This window comes from Oncorhynchus masou, unplaced genomic scaffold (genome assembly GCF_036934945.1).
Source record: "Oncorhynchus masou masou isolate Uvic2021 unplaced genomic scaffold, UVic_Omas_1.1 unplaced_scaffold_1125, whole genome shotgun sequence".
NCBI classification, from domain to species: domain Eukaryota; kingdom Metazoa; phylum Chordata; class Actinopteri; order Salmoniformes; family Salmonidae; genus Oncorhynchus; species Oncorhynchus masou.
In genome coordinates, this window is record NW_027000987.1 from 62,650 (window position 1) to 89,424 (window position 26,775).

Genomic DNA, 26,775 nt, shown 5'->3' on the forward strand with positions numbered 1-26,775 from the left:
CTACCTGAGCAGTGTAGACTGAACCCTACCTGAGCAGTGTAGACTGCGGGCCAGCTCTGTAGCCATCACCTGCATGATGAGTCCGATTCGGAGACGCAGCATGTCCCCAAACAGAGCCGGCTGGGAGCGGACGTACATGGCCAGGTACACCATGATCTCCTGCATTATCACAATACAGCAGTCGTTACTGTCCCTTCATCGCAGAGACTTGTTACAAAACTGACCAAAGTTTGCTTTAACATGTCGAGCTAGACTCGCATCGGGCAGAGAATTTGGACGGAAATGGCATCTGTAAGCCTCTTATATAATCCCAGTTATAATGCGTTGTACCTGAGTGAGCACAGCGATGCTGATGTCCTGCCCACTGGCCTCATAGATCAGAGAGTTGAGTTCTTCTGGAGGAAGAGGCGCTGAGATGACTTTCTCCTGGGCTCCGGTGGTAACCCCCACTGTCAGCTGCTTGTGGTGGGAGATGAGATCAGTGCAGGCCTCAGCCAGCACCTCCACTCTCTTCCTCAGGATACCAGAGATGTATCTGATCAGACCCCACTCCTTGTTGGCCCCGGCCTGGGCATACAGCTCCTCCAGGAGACACCTCACACTGACCCCGCCCTGACCCCCCACGTCCACCAGCCAATCAGCACCTTTCAGGTGAGAGAGAATTACAAATCATTCAGTTCAATTCAATCTGAGGAGTCAATTCAGTGTAATTCAAACCTAAACATGTAGAGAATTCAATTCAATTTGATTCAATTCAAAGATTCAATTCAACCCGACACCATCTAATCCAGGGGTGGGAAAATACGGGCCCATTTGATCCAACCCGCAGGAGGTTGGAGTAAAACAAAAAAAATGTGGAAAAATATTATTTTGTGTAAAAAAATGTAAAAAACTCCAGGCCACATTGAACACCTACAACTAAATAGAAAGTGTGTAGAAATGATAATGGACGTTTACAGTTTGCCCACCCCTGATCTAAACCAGTACCTTTCATCACACAGAGGATATAGTATGTCTGCCTGGTCCTGCAGTGTGGGACACTCCTTCAACTGTCTCACCAGAGACCCAAAGTCTGTGTTACCCTGGGAGTCTCGCGGCAGGTGGAGGTCTGCAATACTGGGGGCCTGAGAGCAAAGATACACAGACACACACAAATACACACATGTGCGCATGCACACACACACACACACACACACACATTAGAGGATCCAAACACACAGATGCACCAGAAAGACAGTACTGGAGTCTGTTGTTGGCGTAGACGAACTGACCTTGGGCTGTTGTTGATGTGGTGTGTGGTGGTGTGGATGGAGCGGTGTGAGCTGGGACACGTGCAGTAGGTTGAGGGATTTACGGTGCTTGTTCATGATGGGAGTCATGGGAAGATACATGGAGGCCTCTGGAAGAAACAACACTCACCATACAGTATTTGTATTTATTATGGATCCCCATGACTTCCTGCCAAGGCAGCAGCTACTCTTCCTGGGGTTTATTATGGATCCCCATGACTTCCTGCCAAGGCAGCAGCTACTCTTTCTGGGGTTTATTATGGATCCCCATGACTTCCTGCCAAGGCAGCAGCTACTCTTTCTGGGGTTTATTATGGATCCCCATGACTTCCTGCCTAGGCAGCAGCTACTCTTCCTGGGGTTTATTATGGATCCCCATGATTATGGATCTTCCTGCCAAGGCAGCAGCTACTCTTCCTGGGGTTTATTATGGATCCCCATGACTTCCTGCCAAGGCAGCAGCTACTCTTCCTGGGGTTTCCTGGGTTTATTATGGATCCCCATGATTTTCCTGCCAAGGGCAGCAGCTACTCTTCCTGGGGTTTATTATGGATCCCCATGACTTCCTGCCAAGGCAGCAGCTACTCTTCCTGGGGTTTATTATGGATCCCCATGACTTCCTGCCAAGGCAGCAGCTACTCTTTCTGGGGTTTATTATGGATCCCCATGACTTCCTGCCAAGGCAGCAGCTCTTCTTGGGGTTTATTATGGATCCCCATGACTTTCTGCCAAGGCAGCAGCTACTCTTCCTGGGGTTTATTATGGATCCCCATGACTTCCTGCCAAGGCAGCAGCTACTCTTCTGGGGTTTATTATGGATCCCCATGACTTCCTGCCAAGGCAGCAGCTACTCTTCCTGGGGTTTATTATGGATCCCCATGACTTCCCTGCCAAGGCAGCAGCGACTCTTTCTGGGGTTTATTATGGATCCCCATGACTTCCTGCCAAGGCAGCAGCTACTCTTTCTGGGGTTTATTATGGATCCCCATGACTTCCTGCCAAGCAGCAGCGACTCTTCATGGGGTTTATTATGGATCCCCATGACTTCCTTCCAAGGCAGCATCTACTCTTCCTGGGGTTTATTATGGATCCCCATGACTTCCTGCCAAGGCAGCAGCTACTCTTCCTGGGGTTTATTATGGATCCCCATGACTTCCTTCCAAGGCAGCATCTACTCTTCCTGGGGTTTATTATGGATCCCCATGACTTCCTGCCAAGGCAGCAGCTACTCTTCCTGGGGTTTATTATGGATCCCCATGACTTCCTGCCAAGGCAGCAGCTACTCTTTCTGGGGTTTATTATGGATCCCCATGACTTCCTGCCAAGGCAGCAGCTACTCTTTCTGGGGTTTATTATGGATCCCCATGACTTCCTGCCAAGGCAGCAGCTACTCTTCTTGGGGTTTATTATGGATCCCCATGACTTCCTGCCAAGGCAGCAGCTACTCTTCCTGGGGTTTATTATGGATCCCCATGACTTCCTGCCAAGGCAGCAGCGACTCTTTCTGGGGTTTATTATGGATCCCCATGACTTCCTGCCAAGGCAGCAGCTACTCTTTCTGGGGTTTATTATGGATCCCCATGACTTCCTGCCAAGCAGCAGCGACTCTTCATGGGGTTTATTATGGATCCCCATGACTTCCTTCCAAGGCAGCATCTACTCTTCTTGGGGTTTATTATGGATCCCCATGACTTCCTGCCAAGGCAGCAGCTACTGTTCCTGGGGTTTATTATGGATCCCCATGACATCCTGCCAAGGCAGCAGCTACTCTTTCTGGCGTCCAGCTAAATTAAGGCAGTTAAAACAGTACAATACAAAAAGATTTCACAACAGATTAAGTGTGTGTCCTCAGGCCCCTACTCTACTACCACATATCTACAGTAGAAACCAACAGAATCCCAACCATACAGTAGAAACCAACAGAGTCCCAACCATACAGTAGAAACTAACAGAGTCCCATACAGTAGAAACCAACAGAATCCCAACCATACAGTAGAAACCAACAGAATCCCAACCATACAGTAGAAACCAACAGAGTCCCAACCATACAGTAGAAACCAACAGAGTCCCAACCATACAGTAGAAACCAACAGAGTCCCAACCATACAGTAGAAACCTACAGAGTCCCAACCATACAGTAGAAACCAACAGAGTGTAGAAACCTACAGAGTCCCAACCATACAGTAGAAACCACCAGAGTCCCAACCATACAGTAGAAACCTACAGAGTCCCAACCATACAGTAGAAACCAACAGAGTCCCAGCCATACAGTAGAAACCTACAGAGTCCCATACAGTAGAAACCAACAGAGTCCCATACAGTAGAAACCTACAGAGTTCCATACAGTAGAAACCAACAGAGTCCCAGCCATACAGTAGAAACCTACAGAGTCCCATACAGTAGAAACCTACAGAGTCCCATACAGTAGAAACCGACAGAGTCCCATACAGTAGAAACCTACAGAGTCCCATACAGTAGAAACCTACAGAGTCCCATACAGTAGAAACCTACAGAGTCCCATACAGTAGAAACCTACAGAGTCCCATACAGTAGAAACCAACAGAGTCCCAACAGTAGAAACCAACAGAGTCCCAACCATACAGTAGAAACCAACAGAGTCCCAACCATACAGTAGAAACCTACAGAGTCCCAACCATACAGTAGAAACCTACAGAGTCCCAACCATACAGTAGAAACCTACAGAGTCCCAACCATACAGTAGAAACCTACAGAGTCCCAACCACAGAGTCCCACAGTAGAAACCTACAGAGTCCCAACCATACAGTAGAAACCTACAGAGTCCCATACATAGAAACCTACAGAGTCCCAGAAAACCTACAGAGTCCCAACCATACAGTAGAAACCTACAGAGTCCCAAAATACAGTAGAAACCTACAGAGTCCCATACAGTAGAAACCTACAGAGTCCCATACAGTAGAAACCTACAGAGTCCCATACATACAGTAGAAACCTACAGAGTCCCATACATACAGTAGAAACCTACAGAGTCCCATACAGTAGAAACCTACAGAGTCCCATACAGTAGAAACCTACAGAGTCCCATACAGTAGAAACCTACAGAGTCCCATACAGTAGAAACCTACAGAGTCCCATACAGTAGAAACCTACAGAGTCCCATACAGTAGAAACCTACAGAGTCCCATACAGTAGAAACCGACAGAGTCCCATACAGTAGAAACCGACAGAGTCCCATACAGTAGAAACCGACAGAGTCCCATACAGTAGAAACCTACAGAGTCCCATACAGTAGAAACCTACAGAGTCCCATACAGTAGAAACTGACAGAGTCCCATACAGTAGAAACCTACAGAGTCCCATACAGTAGAAACCGGTGGCTGTGCCTGCACAGAGTCCCATACAGTAGAAACCGACAGAGTCCATACAGTAGAAACCAACAGAGTCCCAACCATACAGTAAAACCAACAGAGTCCCATACATACAGTAGAAACCTACAGAGTCCCATACATAACCCTAAACCTAACACTTGGTGAATAAACAAACAGTAAATGTGACGATAACTTACTGGGCATGTTGAGGCCTTGGACCTGGGCCATGAAGGAGAGGATGTCTCTGGTGGTGTGTTCAGCACTAAACACGTGGTGCTGCCCCCTCTGGATGGGAGGGAGATGACACTGGTGGCTGTGCTCTGCATCAGCTGGCTGAGGTAGTGGTCAAACATGTCCTTGGAGCTGCCTGGATGGGGGCGGGAGTTAAATGTAGACTCAGCAATATGATATTACATACCGCAAGCACAAACACGCAAACACAAATACAAACACACACCAAACACACACCAAACACACACCACGGCTGACGTACCTGAGGGGACATAACTTTCTTCTTCGTCTTCCTCATCTTCTTCATTCTCCAGCAGGTCGTCATCGGTGTCTCCGTCGAGGAAGCTGAGCTCTGTGTGGAACGAGGTAGTCTGGAAGCTGGAGATGTTTGCCATCTGAACCCTGCAAAAAAACACACAAGATGGAATGGAACCAAATAGGGCATCACTGGAACTTTCATAACCAGGTGCTGTAGTGACATAAATAGTGGAGCCGAGCATTTCCTTCTGTAAATATCCAGAGATCTCTCTTAAGATGAGTGACCTTAGAAATGGAAGAGAGTCGGTCTGACCTTGCCCCTCCAAAGTATCCATCGTGCAGCTTCCTCAGAGTGGACAGAATACACGGGTCGATGCTCTCACCATCATCCACTGGGAACAACAAAGGAAACATGATCAATCAACCAACCAATAAGCCTTGTTTGTCCCATACAGAATGTAGTTTCCCAGCAAGAGTCCATTTCCTGGACACAGATTAATCCTCGAATTCCCATTTAAATAAATGTTTAGTCCAGAAGTCACACAAACAACACAGAATGATTGCCCAGCATGCTGTGTGTGATGGGGAACGTGTAGTTATTTACCCAGCATGCTGTGTGTGATGGGGAAGGTGTGTGTTATTTACCCAGCATGCTGTGTGTGATGGGGAATGGGAGGGGGTATTTACCCAGCATGCTGTGTGTGATGGGGAAGGTGTAGTTATTTACCCAGCATGCTGTGTGTGACGGGGAGGGGAGGGGTATTTACCCAGCATGCTGTGTGTGATGGGGAATGGGAGGGTATTTCCCAGCATTCTGTGTGTGATGGGAATGGGAGGGGTATTTACCCAGCATGCTGTGTGTGATGGGGAAGGTGTAGTTATTTACCCAGCATGCTGTGTGTGATGGGGAAGGTGTAGATTATTTTACCCAGCATGCTGTGTGTGATGGGGAAGGTGTAGTTATTTACCCAGCATGCTGTGTGTGATGGGGAAGGTATAGTTCTGTGTGTGATTTACCCAGCATGCTGTGTGTGATGGGGAATGGGAGGGTATTTACCCTGCATGCTGTGTGTGATAGGGAAGGGAGGGTATTTAGCCAGCATGCTGTGTGTGACAGGGAAGGTGAGGGTATTTACCCAGCATGTGGTGCGTGACGGGGAAGGGGAGGGGTATTTACCCAGCATGCTGTGTGTGACAAGGAAGGTGAGGGTATTTACCCAGCATGTGGTGCGTGACGGGGAAGGGGAGGGTATTTTTACCCAGCATGCTGTGTGTGATGGGGAAGGTCAGGGTAGGGCGTCCGGTCATCCTCCAGGAGGAGGAGAGATAGGGACAGCTCTGTCCTTAGCATCTCCACTATCATCTGGTTGTCCAGAGCCAGGTAGAAGTGATGCTGGTCCAGGAACTAAAGGAGAGAGAGACAGTGAGATGGTTGTCCAGAGTCAGGTAGAAGTGATGCTGGTCCAGGAACTAAAGGAGAGGAGAGACAGTGAGATGGTTGTCCAGAGTCAGGTAGAAGTGATGCTGGTCCAGGAACTAAAGGAGAGAGAGACAGTGAGATGGTTGTCCAGAGCCAGATAGAAGTGATGCTGGTCCAGGAACAAAAGGAGAGGAGAGACAGTGAGATGGTTGTCCAGAGCCAGATAGAAGTGATGCTGGTCCAGGAACTAAAGGAGAGAGATGACCAACACTACTGCTCCAGCCCAGATAATTAGTAGAATCGGGGCCGTATCCAAACATATATACACTGAGGTCACCCGACCTCAACCCACTAGAGATGGATTGGGATGAGTTGGACCGCATAATGAAGGGAAAGCAGCCAACAAGTGCTCAGCATATGTGGGAACTCCTTCAAGACTGTTGGAAAAGCATTCCAGGTGAAGCTGGTTGAGAGAATGCCAAGACTGTTCAAAGCTGTTATTAAGGCAAAGGGTGGCTACTTTGAAGAATCTCAAATATAAAATATATTTTGATTTGTTTAACACTTTTTGGGTTACTACATGATTCCATATTTTATAGTTTTGATGTCTTCACTATTATTCTACAATGTAGAAAATAGTAAAAATAAAGACAAATCCTTGAATGAGTAGGTGTGTCCATACTTTTGATTGTTGTGATTACCAGCTGAGATCAACTTTCATGACTTGATTTTACTCCTGGCTCAGAGTTTGTCTGGGCAGTAGCTTAACATCATCCTAAAACCTACTTTGAGCTGGGAGTATTTAAAAAAAGTCTTAAAATCAGGTTTTAACCAGATTCCTGCTTTGTGGATAAAGCCCTAGGTGTGCTAGATTAGGATTTAACAAACAAGAGCATTTAGGGAGATAGGACCTCTACTGTCTTAAGGTGATAACAAGGCATGTCACCTGAGGGGTGAATGTGTAGGTACGGTTCCGGATCTCGTAGAATTTCGAGGTTCCCAGAACTCCAATGTGCCTGTATGGCCTCCCGCTCAGATTCAACTTCTTGCAGTTTCCTGTGAAGCAAGTCATTAGCTATGTAGTTCTTATGAAGGCTTTACGAATGCTCTACGAATCCTTTCTAAGTAGGTGTAACTGTACCCAGTTTGACGTAGACGTGGCTGAGGATGCGAGCAGGCATGACCCTGATGGGCTGGACCTCAGCGATGGTCTGGACCTCTATTTCATCGTTCTTCAGCAGCTCCTGGATCTCCTTCGACTCCGCTAACACACACACTGCCAATGTGTACACACACACACACACAGACACACACACACACACACACACACACACACACAACACAACACATGTATACAGAAACAAATTAAGGTATGTATACAGACACACACACACACACACACACACACACACACACACACACACACACACACACACACACACACACAAAAAGGGAAAGGAAACTCTTTGATACATGCCATACATGACCACATAGCAAACGATCTTAAACAAAACGAGTGAATTAAATAACAAGTCTAGAACTGTATATTACTTCTCAGTTAAAGGATGTCAAATGTCTTCCAGCCTGCATGAGAGGAAATTAGACCTGCTGCAAACCTTGACGACTACGTCCGGCTTGAACAAAACGAGTGGAGAATCGCCTGTTGAGAGGGTCGTATATTACTTCTCCAGTTAAAGGATGTCAAATCCCTTCCAGCCAGGAGAGGAAATTAGAGACCTGCTGCAAACCTTGAGACTAGAGAGAGGAATCCCGAGAGGAGAGAAGGGGCAGAGGAACAGACGAGAGAGAGAGAGAGAGAGAGAGAGAGAGAGAGAGAGAGAGAGAGAGAGAGAGAGAGAGAACTAAAGCACCAACCAACACCTCACTGTGGTGAGACAGAGGCAGAATCACTCTATTAGCCCACCTATAATTTAACAACTACCTCTTTCCCTACTGTATTTAATTTATTTATTTATTTTGCTCCTTTGCACCCCATTATTTTTATTTCTACTTTGCACATTCTTCCACTGCAAATCTACCATTCCAGTGTTTTACTTGCTATATTTTATTTACTTTGCCACCATGGCCTTTTTTTGCCTTTACCTCCCTTATCTCACCTCATTTGCTCACATCGTATATAGACTTGTTTATACTGTATTATTGACTGTATGTTTGTTTTGCTCCATGTGTAACTCTGTGTCGTTGTATGTGTCGAACTGCTTTGCTTTATCTTGGCCAGGTCGCAATTGTAAATGAGAACTTGTTCTCAACTTGCCTACCTGGTTAAATAAAGGTGAAATGAATCAAATAAATATTATAAGACGACCGCAGAAGGTTTTTACCTCAGCCAGCAGAGAACTAACGATGTAGAGGGACTGTCCCCACATGTGAGGTAACTGACCCATAGCCACTCTGTCCACGGAGTGAGGGTTCCCGTACTCTTCCTCCATCTGGGGGAAACACCACACAGTTACGGTCTTCCTCACTTAGTTAGTTGTAGGGGACGTTGTTACTTATCAGGATTCAGAAAGGTAGCAAGTGTAACCTGTTACTTCTCCGCAGCCCATATCGGCACAAGTGTAACCTGTTACTTCTCCGCAGCCCATATCGGCACAAGTGTAACCTGTTACTTCTCCGCAGCCCATATCGGCACAAGTGTAACCTGTTACTTCTCCGCAGCCCATATCGGCACAAGTGTAACCTGTTACTTCCGCAGCCCATCGGCACAAGTGTAACCTGTTACTTCTCCGCAGCCCATATCGGCACAAGTGTAACCTGTTACTTCTCCGCAGCCCATATCGGCACAAGTGTAACCTGTTACTTCTCCGCAGCCCATATCGGCACAAGTGTAACCTGTTACTTCTCCGCAGCCCATATCGGCACAAGTGTAACCTGTTACTTCTCCGCAGCCCATATCGGCACAAGTGTAACCTGTTACGCAGCCCATATCGGCACAAGTGTAACCTGTTACTTCTCCGCAGCCCATATCGGCACAAGGAGTAAAGCCGACGTGCCCTAAAGAAAGACGGATTTCCAATTGACACACGGACCATAAAGTTGTATTCAAAAGGGCGATACCTTTTCAGGTGGGACAGCGTAGAGCTCAGGCATCAGGCGGATCCCAGGCTTCCCTCTGATCAGGACTTCTTCCAGGGCATCTCTGTACTCCTGCACCTGGAGACAGGAAGCAGGAAAGGACATGTTCTACATACAGTCACGTGACCTGGGGAGGTCTAGCGGTCTGACACATAGCTCGGTGACGTCACCCACTCTCAGACCTACAGGTAGTTGCTCTGAAACGGACACAGCTTTTGTGGAGTGACCGGTGACGAGGTACTCAGAGGGTCTCAGGGTGGAACCTAGGTCGGGACGAGGAGAGGGGCGGAACCAACACGGCCACACACACCTGTGCTAGGTCTCCGCTGAAGATGCCGTCCAGAATGAGGTAGGTCCAGAACACTGGCCATTCACATTCTATATTCTCAAACAGTTTGAGTTCAGCCGGGTCGTAGTGGAGACGCGACGGGTCCTGAGAAAGACAGACAGACACGGAAATATTACACCCAGAACAAGGCTAATCTTTAAACGAGAGTTCAAGGAAAACCCTACTAAAAGACTATCTTTTGGTATTTTTTTCCATTATATCACATTTTATAAATGCCAACAGGTTTTGTTTGTCAGCAGCATGTTTGTTCAACATGGCGGCACCTTTTTGTGAGTAAAATGTACTCTGCAGGAAATGGAGGTGGAAACGCCTTTACATATGATATAATAACCATCATATGGAAGTAAACTTGGTGTCGGGCGATGACATGTTGTGGTTCCTCCCACCACGACTCGGGAAGGCATGCAGTTTATTAGGCTACAGATGAAATAAGTTATGATGAACTTCACAGGGTGGTGAAAGTGGTTAGATGAGCTTGATGCTCCTTTGGTTACAATAAATATCCAGGGTCTGATGCTGGTGACATGATGATCAATGCTTGGTTGCTTTGACAAATAACGTATTTTCACAGAGCCTACACACACTGTATCTGCCTGCTGTTGGCTACAGCGCAGATACAAGACCATATTTATGCAAAACGATCATCTTTATATTCAAAACGCATCATCTAATGGAACGATCATCTTTATATAATGCAAAATCTTTATATAATGCAAAACGGCATCATCTTTATATAATGCAAAGGTCAAAAATGCAAAACACATCATCTTTATATTATGGGGAAACCATCATCTTTATATTATGGGGATGGAACGGAGTCATTTAGAAGCCAAAAATATTCTAGAGCAGATTTTAAGCCTAGCCAATGGAGGTTTCCCATTGACATCCTTTTCCACCATCTCGACTAGCTTGATGGTCTGGGTATCACGCCCATATAGTGTGTCATTTTATAAATGCCAACAGGTCATTTGTTTGTTCAACATGGCGGCACCTTTTTCTGTGAGTAAAATGTACTCTGCAGGAAATGGAGGTGGAAACGCCTTTATGTACATATATTGATATAATAACCATCATATGGAAGTAAACTTGGTGTCGGGCGATGACATGTTGTGTGTCCTCCTCCCACTGTAGCCACGATTATGATCTCACTGTATCTTGGAAGGCATGCAGTTTATTAGGCTACAGATGAAATAAGTTATGATGAACTTCACAGGGTGGTGAAAGTGGTGATGAGCTTGATGCTCCTTTACAATACATATCCAGGGTCTGATGCTGGTGACATGATGATCGATGCTTGGTTGCCGCTTTGACAAATAACAATATTTTCACTCTTAGCCTGTCGACACACACACTGTATCTGCCTGCTGTTGGCTACAGCGCAGATACAAGACCATTGGATGAAAATCTAGTGTATTTCACACTGTAAGGAGAAAAACATACAAATCTGTACAATTACCTCTCTTGGGCATCTGTATCCATCTCTGATGAAACGGCAGCAGCCATAGCGTCCCTGGGGAAGGGAACGGAGTCATTTAGAAGCCTCATTCTAGAGCACCATTAAGCCTAGCCAATGGAGGTTTCCCATTGACATCCTTTTACCGTCTCGGACTAGGCTTAATCTGAGTCTGGGTATCAACTAGCCCATATAGTGTGTCTGTGGTCCAGTCTAGACAGGCTCTTATCTACCTGTAGCCTGGACATGATCTCACTGTATCTGTGGTCCAGTCTAGACAGGCTCCTATCTACCTGTAGCCTGGACATGATCTCACTGTATCTGTGGTCCAGTCTAGACAGGCTCCTATCTACCTGTAGCCTGGACATGATCTCACTGTATCTGTGGTCCAGTCTAGACAGGCTCCTATCTACCTGTAGCCTGGATATGATCTCACTTATCTGATGGTGACCAGGTCTGCATCCTCCTATCTACCTGTAGCCTGGAATGATCTCACTGTATCTGTGGTCCAGTCTAGACAGGCTCCTTCTACCTGTAGCCTGGACATGATCTCACTGTATCTGTGGTCCAGTCAAGACAGGCTCCTATCTACCTGTAGCCTGGATATGATCTCACTGTACCTGTGGTGCCAGGAGACATCAGGTGCTATCTACCTGTAAGCCAATGGACATGATCTCACATATCTTTTAAGGTTTAGTCTAGACAGGTAATCCGCTAAACCTGAGCTGGACACTGCCCTCACTGTATCAGGCTAGAGACAGATTAAACCAGACCTGGACACTGATCTCACCAGTGCTGAGAAGATTAAACCAGACTGGACACTGCTATCTACCAGGCCTAGATAAGATTAAACCAGACTGTACACTGCCCTCACCAGGCTAGAGAAGATTAAACCAGACTGGACACTGCCCTCACCAGGCTAGAGAAGATTAAACCAGACTGGACACTGCCCTCACCAGGCTAGAGAAGATTAAACCAGACTGGACACTGCCCTCACCAGGCTAGAGAAGATTAAACCAGACTGGACACTGCCCTCACCAGGCTAGAGAAGATTAAACCAGACTGGTCACTGCCCTCACCAGGCTAGAGAAGATTAAACCAGACTGGACACTGCCCTCACCAGGCTAGAGAAGATTAAACCAGACTGGACACTGCCCTCACCAGACTAGAGAAGATTAAACCAGACTGGACACTGCCCTCACCAGGCTAGAGAAGATTAAACCAGACTGGACACTGCCCTCACCAGGCTAGAGAAGATTAAACCAGACTGGACACTGCCCTCACCAGGCTAGAGAAGATTAAACCAGACTGGACACTGCCCTCACCAGGCTAGAGAAGATTAAACCAGACTGGACACTGCCCTCACCAGGCTAGAGAAGATTAAACCAGACTGGACACTGCCCTCACCAGGCTAGAGAAGATTAAACCAGACTGGACACTGCCCTCACCAGGCTAGAGAAGATTAAACCAGACTGGACACTGCCCTCACCAGGCTAGAGAAGATTAAACCAGACTGGACACTGCACTCACCAGGCTAAAGAAGATTAAACCAGACTGGACACTGCCCTCACCAGGCTAGAGAAGATTAAACCAGACTAGAGAAGATTAAACCAGACTGGACACTGCCCTCACCAGGATAGAGAAGATTAAACCAGACTGGACACTGCCCTCACCAGGCTAGATAAGATAGGACATGTTTATCACAGTACCTGGCAGTGCTCCACCTCGTCCGGCAAAACGTGAATGACAGATTTGGGTCCTCCATGAGCCCCAAAGAGGTCCAGCTCATCAATGGCCTCCAATGCAGCCTGAACATAAAACCCAACATGTTGTTGTTTTAGGAGTTTACATATAGTAGCTGTGTTGTGATAAGAAGACTGTTATGAGTCTAGATATGGTAGTTAAGATACGATTGGAGACGTAAAAGGAGACCATGTATTATCATCGTTACATATAGGACAAGTATTACATCTAAAGCATCAGTACCTTGGCCATCCCCACAGAGCTGGCGTTCAGTTCTGGGATCCCCTGATTGGTCTTGTCCCCTCGCTCCCACATCCCATAATCCTGCACAGAGAGAGAGAGAGAGAGAGAGAGAGAGAGAGAGAGAGAGAGAGAGAGAGAGTTACCATGACAACCATGTTTAAAATCATACTATTTGAAGACCTTGATTTGATTTTATTTGACCTCATCGAATATATACTCTATATACAGTATATTCTATATATTTACACAAATAGTAATCAGTAGGACGTATGCACTCTGTTTTAACTCCTCACGTCTCAGAAACAGACAACGCTGACAGGGAGATTCTGGATTATCTGCTTATTCTGGTTGGTGAAGTCGCTAACTAAGACACATTCTCCTGGATGGGAAACGTATTCTGGTTAGTGAAGTCGCTAACCAAGACACATTCTCCTGGATGGGAAACGTATTCTGGTTAGTGAAGTCGCTAACCAAGACACATTCTCCTGGATGGGAAACGTAGTCTGGTTAGTGAAGTCGCTAACTAAGACACATTCTCCTGGATGGGAAACGTAGTCTGGTTAGTGAAGTCGCTAACTAAGACACATTCTCCTGGATGGGAAACGTAGTCTGGTTAGTGAAGTCGCTAACTAAGACACATTCTCCTGGATGGGAAACGTAGTCTGGTTAGTGAAGTCGCTAACTAAGACACATTCTCCTGGATGGGAAACGTCAGTTGTTGACCAGTTGATTTTTCAGTACCATGTCAGCTCTCTGTTGACATTATGTTGATTAAATTCTCTGTTGACATTATGTTAATAATTATGACATTATGTTAATGAATTATGTTAAGTAGTTTTCACCTGTTAGTTTATAATTATCTGTTGTAGCCGACCACACAGGCCTTTGACCTGTTGGCGCTTTTAAGCTAAAAAATATGTTGATGCTTTTAGGGTTAAGTGCTGATGTTCCCATGTTGACCAATGAAATGTATTGAAAGTTATTCTACCAACCAATCAGAAAGTTCACTGTGTGGGATTTTACAATATACTGTATGAGCCATGTAAAAGGTCTTGTTTGGTAAGGTGTTCCTTGCAGCATGACACTTCTATAGTCTCCACTACCTCTACTGATATTCCTATTGATCTTCAGTACAGTATTGCTTCTCTCTCCATTACCGTTCAGACTTCTATTACTTCCTGCTAAGTCGTATGCTAGTGAGGTTAGAAGAATAGAGCCTCGCTCAAACAGACCTTGAACATTACCTACCGCGACTTTATAAGCAGCCTCAATGTAGAAGACCAGGTTCTGGATAAAAGCCACTTCATGCAGGGTTGATATGATACGAAGACCTGGAGAAGACCAGACAGTGATAAAGAACAACGCCGCCGGTATACAGTCAAGTTGTTTCACAATGACATGATCCACACACACACACACACACACACACACACACACACACACACACACACACACACACACACACACACACACACACACACACACACACACACCGACACACACACACACACACCCACACACACACACCGACACACACCGACACCGACACACACACACACACACACACACACACACACACACACACACACACCGACACACCGACACACACCGACACCGACACACACCAGACACACACACACACCGACACACACACACACACCGATACAGACACACACACCGACACACACACCGACACACACACCGACACTGACACACACACACACACACACAAACACACACACACACACACACTCACACACACACACACACACATGGTACCTGAGGCAGTCATCTGAGCCAAAACCAGCAGGTACAGAGAGGTGGCATCAACCTGCAGGTGTCCCCACTGATCGTCCCCACCACGGTAGCACAGGTAGGGGTGTGGTACTTGGCATGCAGACAGTCCTTGGGGCTCTGGGTGTGTTTAAACTTCTCCACCTTGGCCACCTGTAGTCAGACACACTGACATGCTCAGAAAAGGCTATTACACAGCCAGACCAAGGGAGAAACACATACAGAAATGCTCCCACAGCGTAGTGCATTGTTGCCCTTATGCCATATACTAGTGACTGTGTTGTTACATGGTAGAAGGAATGGGACAGTAACCACGGTAACCCACCTGTCGCATCATACACTGGAGCAGCCCTTGCATCAGCTTGACAACACTCTGTAGAATAATACAAATATAGATATTTACCACACCTTACAGGGATCGGTAACTCCTGCCTTCCCAAGTTTATCTATTCAGGACTCCAAGGACTGGAATATGCCAATCTCTGCCTGTGGCCTACAACATAGATCATAGGACAACATGCATGGAACACACTAACATGTTTCGGGAAAGGAATGTCTTGTTTTGACACAGTGTGGTCATGAGGACTATTCAGACCCACTTTCCAACACAGATCACACAGTACAGTAAGTATGAAGGACACAACACAGATCACACAGTACAGTAAGTATGGAGGACACAACACAGATCACACAGTACAGTAAGTATGGAGGACACAACACAGATCACACAGTACAGTAAGTATGGAGGACACAACACAGATCACACAGTACAGTAAGTATGGAGGACACAACACAGATCACACAGTACAGTAAGTATGGAGGACACAACACAGATCACACAGTACAGTAAGTATGGAGGACACAACACAGATCACACAGTACAGTAAGTATGGAGGACACAACACAGATCACACAGTACAGTAAGTATGGAGGACACAACACAGATCACACAGTACAGTAAGTATGGAGGACACAACACAGATCACACAGTACAGTAAGTATGGAGGACACAACACAGATCACACAGTACAGTAAGTATGGAGGACACAACACAGATCACACAGTACAGTAAGTATGGAGGACACAACACAGATCACACAGTACAGTAAGTATGGAGGACACAACACAGATCACACAGTACAGTAAGTATGGAGGACACAACACAGATCACACAGTACAGTAAGTATGGAGGACACAACACAGATCACACAGTACAGTAAGTATGGAGGACACAACACAGATCACACAGTACAGTAAGTATGGAGGACACAACACAGATCACACAGTACAGTAAGTATGGAGGACACAACACAGATCACACAGTACAGTAAGTATGGGACTCACAACACAGATCACACAGTACAGTAAGTATGGAGGACACAACACAGATCACACAGTACAGTAAGTATGGAGGACACAACACAGATCACACAGTACAGTAAGTATGGGACACAACACAGATCACACAGTACAGTAAGTATGGAGGACACAACACAGATCACACAGTACAGTAAGTATGGAGGACACAACACAGATCACACAGTACAGTAAGTATGGGACTCACAACACAGATCACACAGTACAGTAAGTATGGAGGACACAACACAGATCACACAGTACAGTAAGTATGGAGGACACAACACTATTTTGACATGCTGTGAGATGGGAGCCAGCCAGTCACCTGCTCCAGTTCGTAGGCCTTGGCCTTGTCCTCATCCCGGTCAGCGTTCTTCCTGTAGGCCATCCCCAGACCCCACACCGCCAGGATGCTGTAGACATTGTCACGCACCCAGGCATCTGGCAGCTGGACACTGCAGGGCAACAGGCCTGTTACTGGGTTCTGGAGACACACACAGGTTAGACAGGCAGGTTAGACAGGCAGGTAGATATCTATCTAAGTCTGGGCTCTGGCTGGGCCACTCAAGGACATTCACAGACTTGTCCCGAAGCCACTACTGTACGTTGTCTTGGCTGTGTACTTAGGGTCGTTGTCCTGTTGCAAGGTGAACCCTCAACCCAGTCTGAGGTCATGAGAGCTCTGGAGCAGGTTTTCATCAAGAATCTCTCATTACTTTGCTCTGTTCATCTTTCCTTCCCCTGCCGCTGAAAAACATCCCCACAGCATGATGCTGCCACCACCACTCTTCACCGTAGGGATGGTGCCAGGTTTCCTCCAGACATGATGCTACCACCACCACGCTTCACCGGAGAGATGGTGCCAGGTTTCCTCCAGACATGATGCTACCACCACCACGCTTCACCGGAGGGATGGTGCCAGGTTTCCTCCAGACATGATGCTACCACCACCACGCCTCACCGTAGGGATGGTGCCAGGTTTCCTCCAGACATGATGGTGCCAGGTTTCCTCCAGACATGATCTACCACCACCACGCTTCACTGGAGGGATGGTGCCAGGTTTCCTCCAGACATGATGCTACCACCACCACGCTTCACCGTAGGGATGGTGCCAGGTTTCCTCCAGACGTGATGCTACCACCACCACGCTTCACCGGAGGGATGGTGCCAGGTTTCCTCCAGACGTGATGCTACCACCACCACGCATCACCGGAGATGGTGCCAGGTTTCCTCCAGACATGATGCTACCACCACCACGCATCACCGGAGGGATGGTGCCAGGTTTCCTCCAGACATGATGCTACCACCACCACGCTTCACCGGAGGGATGGTGCCAGGTTTCAGACATGATGCTACCACCACCACGCTTCACCGGAGGGATGGTGCCAGGTTTCCTCCAGACATGATGCTACCACCACCACGCTCACCGTTGGTGCCAGGTTTCCTCCAGATGTGATGCTGCCACCACCACGCATCACCATAGGGATGGTGCCAGGTTTCCTCCAGACATGATGCTGCCACCACCACGCTCACCGTAGGGATGGTGCCAGGTTTCCTCCAGACATGATGCTACCACCACCACGCTTCACCGTAGGGATGGTGCCAGGTTTCCTCCAGACATGATGCTACCACCACCACGCTTCACCGTAGGGATGGTGCCAGGTTTCCTCCAGACATGATGCTGCCACCACCACGCTTCACCGGAGGGATGGTGCCAGGTTTCCTCCAGACATGATGCTGCCACCACCACGCTTCACCGGAGGGATGGTGCCAGGTTTCCTCCAGATGTGATGCAACCACCACCACGCTTCACCGGAGGGATGGTGCCAGGTTTCCTCCAGACGTGACTCTTGGCATTCAGGCCAGAGAGTTAAATCTTGGTTTCATCAAATACAATTTTATTTTATGTCACGTGCCAAATACAACAGGAGTAGACCTTACAGTGAAATGACTACTTACAAGCTCTTAACCAATGATGCTTTAAGAATAATAAAATAAAATAAAAGTGTTAAGTAAAAAATAGATAAGTAAAAAAAATAGAAAATAAAAGTAACAAATAATTAAACAGCAGCAGTAGAATAACAAGCAAGGCTTTATACAGGGGGTACCGGTACAGAGTTAATGTGGAGGCTATATACAGGGGGTACCGGTACAGAGTTAATGTGGAGGCTATATACAGGGGGTACCGGTACAGAGTTAATGTGGAGGCTATATACAGGGGGTACCGGTACAGAGTTAATGTGGAGGCTATATACAGGGGGTACCGGTACAGAGTTAATGTGGAGGCTATATACAGAGGGTACCGGTACAGAGTCAATGTGGAGGCTATATACAGGGGGTACCGGTACAGAGTCAATGTGGAGGCTATATACAGAGGGTACCGGTACAGAGTCAATGTGGAGGCTATATACAGGGGTGTACCGGTACAGAGTTAATGTGGAGGCTATATACAGGGGGTACCGGTACAGAGTTAATGTGGAGGCTATATACAGGGGGTACCGGTACAGAGTCAATGTGGAGGCTATATACAGGGGTACCGGTACAGAGTTAATGTGGAGGCTATATACAGGGGGTACCGGTACAGAGTCAATGTGGAGGCTATATACAGGGGGTACCGGTACAGAGTCAATGTGGAGGCTATATACAGGGGTACCGGTACAGAGTTAATGTGGAGGCTATATACAGGGGGTACCGGTACAGAGTTAATGTGGAGGCTATATACAGGGGGTACCGGTACAGAGTTAATGTGGAGGCTATATACAGGGGGTACTGGTACAGAGTCAATGTGGAGGCTATATACAGAGGGTACTGGTACAGAGTCAATGTGGAGGCTATATACAGGGGGTACTGGTACAGAGTCAATGTGGAGGCTATATACAGGGGGTACCGGTACAGAGTTAATGTGGAGGCTTTATACAGGGGGTACTGGTACAGAGTCAATGTGGAGGCTATATACAGGGGGTACTGGTACAGAGTCAATGTGGAGGCTATATACAGGGGGTACCGGTACAGAGTTAATGTGGAGGCTATATACAGGGGGTACCGGTACAGAGTTAATGTGGAGGCTTTATACAGGGGGTACCGGTACAGAGTTAATGTGGAGGCTATATACAGGGGGTACCCACAGAGTTAATGTGGAGGCTTTATACAGGGGGTACCGGTACAGAGTTAATTGGAGGCTATATACAGGGGTACCGGTACAGAGTTAATGTGGAGGCTATATACAGGGGGTACCCAGAGTTAATGTGGAGGCTATATACAGGGGGTACCGGTACAGAGTTAATGTGGAGGCTATATACAGGGGGTGGAGTACAGAGTTAACGTGGAGGCTATATACAGGGGGTACCGGTACAGAGTTAATGTGGAGGCTATATACAGGGGGTACCGGTACAGAGTTAATGTGGAGGCTTTATACAGGGGGTACCGGTACAGAGTTAACGTGGAGGCTATATACAGGGGGTACCGGTACAGAGTTAATGTGGAGGCTATATACAGGGGGTACCGGTACAGAGTTAATGTGGAGGCTATATACAGGGGGTACCGGTACAGAGTTAATGTGGAGGCTATATACAGGGGTGTACCGGTACAGAGTTAATGTAGAGGCTATATACAGGGGGTACCGGTACAGAGTTAATGTGGATAAGAGCGTCTGCTAAATGACTTAAATGGAGGCTATATACAGGGGGTACCGGTACAGAGTTAATGTGGAGGCTATATACAGGGGAACCGGTACAGAGTTAATGTGGAGGCTATATACAGGGGGTACCGGTACAGAGTCAATGTGGAGGCTATATACAGGGGGTACCGGTACAGAGTTAATGTGTGAGGTAATATGTACATGTAGGTAGAGTTAAAGTGACTATGCATAGATTATAAAAAGAGAGTAGCAGCAGCGTAAAAGAGGGGTCTGGGTAGCCAGACAATCTTGTTTCTCATGATACTTTAGGTGCATTTTGGCAAACTCCAAGAGGGCTGCCATGTGCCTTTTACTGAGGAGGGGCTTCCGTCTGGCCACTCCACCATAAAGGCCTGATTGATGGAGTGCTGCAGAAGGTTATCCCATCTCCACAGAGGAACTCTGAAGCTCTATCAGACTGACCATTGGGTTCTTGGTTCCCTCCTTGACCAAGGCCCTTCTACCCTGATGGCTCAGTTTGGCCAGGCGGCCAGCTCTCCCTTTTTCCTTTAAGATAGGATGGTCATTATGGCCAAACAGTGTTCTATTTTTCCCAAAAAGCTGCAGAAATGTTTTGGTCCATGTCCAGATCTGCAAACAATCCTGTCTGGAGCTTTATGGACAATTCCTGTCGGAGCAGTGGCTTGGTTTTTGTTGACATGCGGCCTTCAGGTGTGGGACCTTGATATAGACAGGTGTTTACCTGTCCAAATCATGTCATAATAATTTAATTTACCACAGCTGAACTCCAATCAAGTTGTAGAGAACAGCTCAAGGATGATAAATGGAAACAGGATGCACCTGAGCTCAATTTCGAGTCTCATAGCAAAGTGTCTGAAAACTTATGTAAATAAGGTATTTTTGTTTTTAAAAACCTATTTTCGCTTTGTTATTATGGGGTAGGATGTGTAGATTGATGAGGGGAAAAAATATATTTAAAATAATATATATATATTTAAAATAAGGCTGTAACATAAACATTTTTGGAATAAGTCAAGGGGTCTGAATAGTTTCCAAATGCACTGTAGCTGGCCACTAGAGATTTGTATATATATATATATATAAAGTATGAAGGTATGCCTTGAAATACATCCACAGGTAAACCTCCAACTGACTCAAATTATGTCAATTAGCCATTCAGAAGCATCTAAAGCCATTACATGGTGTTTAAAAGGCACAGGCATAGTGTATGTAAACTTCTGACCCACTGGAATTGTGATACAGTGAATTATAAGTGAAATAATCTGTCTGTAAACAATTGTTGGAAAAATTACTTGTGTCATGCACAAAGTAGATGTCCTAACCGACTTGCCAAAACTATAGTTTAACTTGTTATGGCTGGGGGTAGTATTGAGTAGCTTGGATGAATAAGGTACCCAGAATAAACTGTCTGCTACTCAGGCCCAGTCGCTAATATATGCATAGTATTAGTATATTTGGATAGAAAACACTCTGAAGTTTCTAAAACTGTTTGAATGATATCTGTGAGTATAACAGAACTCATATGGCAGGCAAAAAAAACAGAACAAATCCAACCAGGAAGTGGGAAATCTGAGGTTTGTAGTTTTTCAACTCATTCCCTATCGAATGCACAGTGTCTATGGGGTCAAATTGCACTTCCTAAGGCTTCCACTAGATGTCAACAGTCTTTAGAACCTTGTTTGATGCGAATGAGAGGGGAATGAGTCAGAGGTCTGCCAGAGAGGCATGAGTTGACCACGCGTGTTCACGTGATAGTTAGCTTGAGTTCCATTGCATTTCTGAAGACAAAGAATTCTCTAGTTGGAACATTATTGAAGATTTATGTAAAAAAACATCCTAAAGATTGATTCTATACATCGTTTGACATGTTTCTACGGACTGTAACGGAACTGTTTTGACTTTTCGTCTGGATCTAGTGATCGCGAGTCATGAATTTGAATTACTGGGCTAAACGCGAACAAAAAGGAGGTATTTGGACATAAATGATGGACATTATCGAACAAAACAAACATTTATTGTGGAACTGGGATTCCTGGGAGTGCATTCTGATGAAGATCATCAAAGGTAAGTGAATATTTATAATGCTATTTCTGACTTCTGTTGACTACACAACATATCTGTTTGGGTTGTTTTGGTCTCTGAGCGCTGTACTCAGATTATAGCATGGTGTGCTTTTTCAGGTAAAGCTTTTTTGAAACCTGACACAGTGGTTGCATTAAGGAGAAGTGTACACCTATTGGCATGCTATAGTTCATTTTTATCAATGTTTATTATGAAGATATTTTGTAAAAAAGATGCTGGACTATGCATATATTGCTACTGTTCGAAGAAAACACTCAGGCAGAAAACTTGATGGTTTCCAGAAATACAAATGTATTCTGTGATGCCCTTTTTTCAAAAAAATATGAACATGATTGGCATCCAGGAAATGACAAGGATGTTTGAGGCTCTGTCTTTCATGATCTCCTATATGGCTGTGTCATCTGAGGAATGATCTCAAAGGTTACTAATTTAGCATTCTGACTTTATTTCTGCTTCATTGTGAAGATTGACCATTGAGCTGGACATTTACCACGTGTCTGTGACTGGCCTGACCTAACATGCGCAAAAGTCACCTGCCAGTATTTTTCCATGGGGCACTGAGGAGGGAAGCTTAACAAGAACTGTATGTTTGAAAATATGTGAAAAAACACCTTGAGGATTGATTTGAACATTTTAATGTTTGGGATTTCTGTTGTTTTCCGAATTTGGCGTTGTAGGTGACTTTCATTTTCGGCTGTTGTCATATCGATCCAATGTAGAAAACGGAATCTCAACCACAAGGAGGTTTTAACAGGAAATGTGTCTGGTATGTGGTTGAAAAACGAGTCTCCTCATGAAAACATCCAACTCTAAGTGTAAATGATTTTATTTATTTGGTTATCTGGCTTTTGTGAAAATGTTGCGTGCTACATGCTACACAAAATGCTATGCTAGCTTTGCATACTCTTACACAAATTAGTCACATTTCTATGGTTCAAAAGCATATTTTGAAAACTTTGAAATGACAGTGTTTTTAAAGAAAAGGCTAAGCTTTTTGTCAAACATTAAAATAACATTAAATTGATCAGAAATTTAATGTTGCGTTATGACATTGTTAATGTTGTAAATGATTATGGGGATTAAGAAACGGAGAAGTGTATTATAATGGTGCAATATTGTATCTTTTATCAATGTTTATTATGAGGCCCATTTCTGTAAATTGATGTGGCTCTCTGCAAAATCACCGGATGGTTTGGAACTACTGAACGTAACCTGTAAAAATGTATACTGAGATTTTTTTAAATAAAATTGATCATTAGAACAAAACATACATGTATTGTGTTAACATGAAAACTATAGTGTCATTTAAAGAAAGATCATCAAAACTGTAATTTATTTCTTCTATTTCTGCTTTTGGAGCTCAGCATTTTGGTTGGAATTTTTTTTGCTCAAAATGGACTTAGAAACAAAATAAACTTTTGGTTTGAAACTCTGAAAGCCTTTCCATGAAACCAGACACAAGATTAACAAGATCTCGTTAAAACGCTGTAAAATACTTGTATGTTTGACAGAATTTTGCAATTACTGGGAACCAGAATTGTTTTGAATGGGAGGCCCTGGTGAACAACTGAGCAAGAGGACAAGTGCATTAGCCCAAGGAGTCTTTTTTGAAGAAACAGCACCTGTGGTTGAAAACTGAGTTTTAATGACTACTCCCTTCACAGAACCAACCTAAGTGTATGTAAAGCTTCTAGCTGTCAACCACCAGAGACTCTGGGTTCACGCCCAGGCTCGGTCACAGGGAGGTCCATGGACACGCACAACACACCTAGCGTAGTCCGACACAGGGAGGGTTTGGCACGGTAGGGATATCCTTGTCTCATCGCACACCAGCGACTCCTGTGGCGGGCGGGCAGTGCACACTAACCAAGGTCGCCAGGTGCACGGTGTTTCCTCCGACACATTGGTGCGGCTGGCTTCCGGGTTGGATGCGCGCTGTGTTAAGAAGCAGTGCGGCTTGGTTGGGTTGTGTTTCGGAGGACACATGGCTTTCGACCTTCGTCTTCCCGAGCCCGTACAGGAGTTGTAGCGATGAGACAAGATAGTAATTACTAACAATTGGATACCACGAAATTGGGGAGAAAAGGGGGTAATATTAAAATATTTAAAAAAATAATAAAATAAAATAGTACCCGCAAAACATCAGTCTCAACGTCAACAGTGAAGAGGCGACTCCGGGTTACTGGCCTGAAGTCTGCTCACCAACCAAGAATTCACAAAATGGGACAAACACCAAATTGAGACTGCATGCAGAATTCTGCAAAAATATCCTCCGTGTACAACGTAGAACACCAAATAATGCATGCAGAGCAGAATTAGGCCGATACCAGCTAATTATCAAAATCCAGAAAAGAGACGTTAAATTCTACAACCACCGAAGCAATTCCCAAACCTTCCATAACAAAGCCATCACCTACAGAGAGATGAACCTGGAGAAGAGTACCCTAAGCAAGCTGGTCCTGGGGCTCTGTTCACAAACACAAACAGACCCCACAGAGCCTCAGGACAGCACCACAATTAGATCCAACCAAATCACGAGAAAACAAAAAGATAATTACTTGACACAGGAAAGAATTAACAACAAATATCAGAGCAGATTAGAATGCTATTTGGCCCTAAACAGAGAGTACACAGTGGCAGAATACCTGACCACTGTGACTGACCCACACTTAACAGTGCTGTACAAGATTTTGCTTTCAAATTGCGTCAAACATGATTTTAGACTGTGTTAAGGAAAGCTTTGACTATGTACAGACTCAATGAGCATAGCCTTGCTATTGAGAAATGCCGCTGTAGGCAGACGCGGCTCTCAAGAGAAGACAGGCTATGTGCTCACTGCCCACAAAATGAGATGGAAGTGCAGCTCAGTTTCCGAACCTCCTGCCCAATGTATGACCATATTAGACACATATTTCCCTCAGATTACACAGAACCACAAAGAATTTGAAAACAAATCCAATTTTGATAAACTCCCATATCTATTGGGTGAAATACCACAGTGTGACATCACAGCAGCAAGATGTGTGACCTGTTGCCACAAGAAAAGGGCAACCAGTGAAAAACAAACACCATTGTAAATACAACCCATATTTATGTTGATTTATTTTCCCTTTTGTACATCGTTATAACACTGTATAAAGACACAATATGCCATTTGAAATGTCTTTATTCTTTTGGAACTTTTGTGAGTGTAATGTTTACTGTTAATTTTTTATTGTTTATTTCACTCTAGTTTATCATATGTTTCCCATGCCAATATAGCCCCTTAAATTGAAATTGAATTGAGAGAGAGAGAGAAAGACTGTTGACTGACCTCAAGTAGAGTAGATAAGACAAATACTTTCTATGTTCTCTCTCTATTTTAAGTTGACCTTTGTCCAAGCTTTTATTTATTTTAGGGAGTCGGCGCCAGGACAGTTTGCCAATTTAAAAAAAGGGAGCTATTGACTCTTGGCTTTCTAAGGATAAGTAACAGACATTTAGCCTACTGTGGGGATTTTACTGAGCTATCAATATCATTCGACCTATTGTGCATGACTTCTTTCATTGCATATGGTAACTGTACGAATGTTATTCGCATGACATAACGTGACGTAGGTGTCTGGCAGTGGAACGTGATAGAATTAAACATACCTGTTGACATAGAATAGTCTCATGAACGAGCCTGGCGAATCCATCGAGCTTCACACCTGAGTTACTGCGGCTCCGCATGTTGCCGTCTCTATCTGTCCATTTGAAATTATGACAGACAGGTAGTTAGAGCAGAATCATTTATAGTAGGGTACAGTAGTCGTGGGTCCTGACTACATTTGAAGCGTTCGCAATAGTAAAAGTACTGCAGTATGCTGTAATCAAATAACATTACTTTGTATAGAAAGTCACCTACCTTGAACCCATCAGTTATTGTGCAATGCATAAATATCGCTGTTGACAGCTTTGCAGTAGCAGCTAACAATTCCACATCCATTCAACGCATTTCATAAAACTCCTAGTTGCTCCATCGCAGTAGCATCAGTGTCAAAATATTATCGAATACTTCACGTCGCAGAGGTGTTTTTAGCTCAACATACACCATTCCTTCACATGTAACAGATTACTGCTCCTCTCTCGGTCTCTCAATGTGCCTCTCCTCTTCCTGATGTGGACAGAATGTCCGGTATACAGTTGCCATAAAGGGGGCGCTAGAGCAGCCAACGTAGAGAAGATGAGTTGGTTATTACATATATTAATTATTGTTAGAATCTGTTATTTTTTTTAACATAACATAGATCTAGATTTAACCAACAAAGGGTGCCTGATTTGTTTTCGGCTTTGCTTTCTCTTTTACTTCGTGTGGTCTTTGTATCACCTCGGCATCATTCTGTTCAATCTAATATTTTCATATTTTCAGAATACTTTGATTGATACCAGCGCGACCCCACCTTGTCCATTTACATTCTGCAGGCATAGTAAACAA

The 26,775-nt window shown here is 45.2% G+C and overlaps 1 pseudogene; it reads right to left on the reverse strand.

Annotated features, from left to right (window-relative positions):
• Nucleotides 1–26,501, reverse strand: LOC135529254 (phosphorylase b kinase regulatory subunit alpha, liver isoform-like; annotated as a pseudogene).
• Between the last annotated feature and the right edge of the window lie 274 nt (nucleotides 26,502–26,775).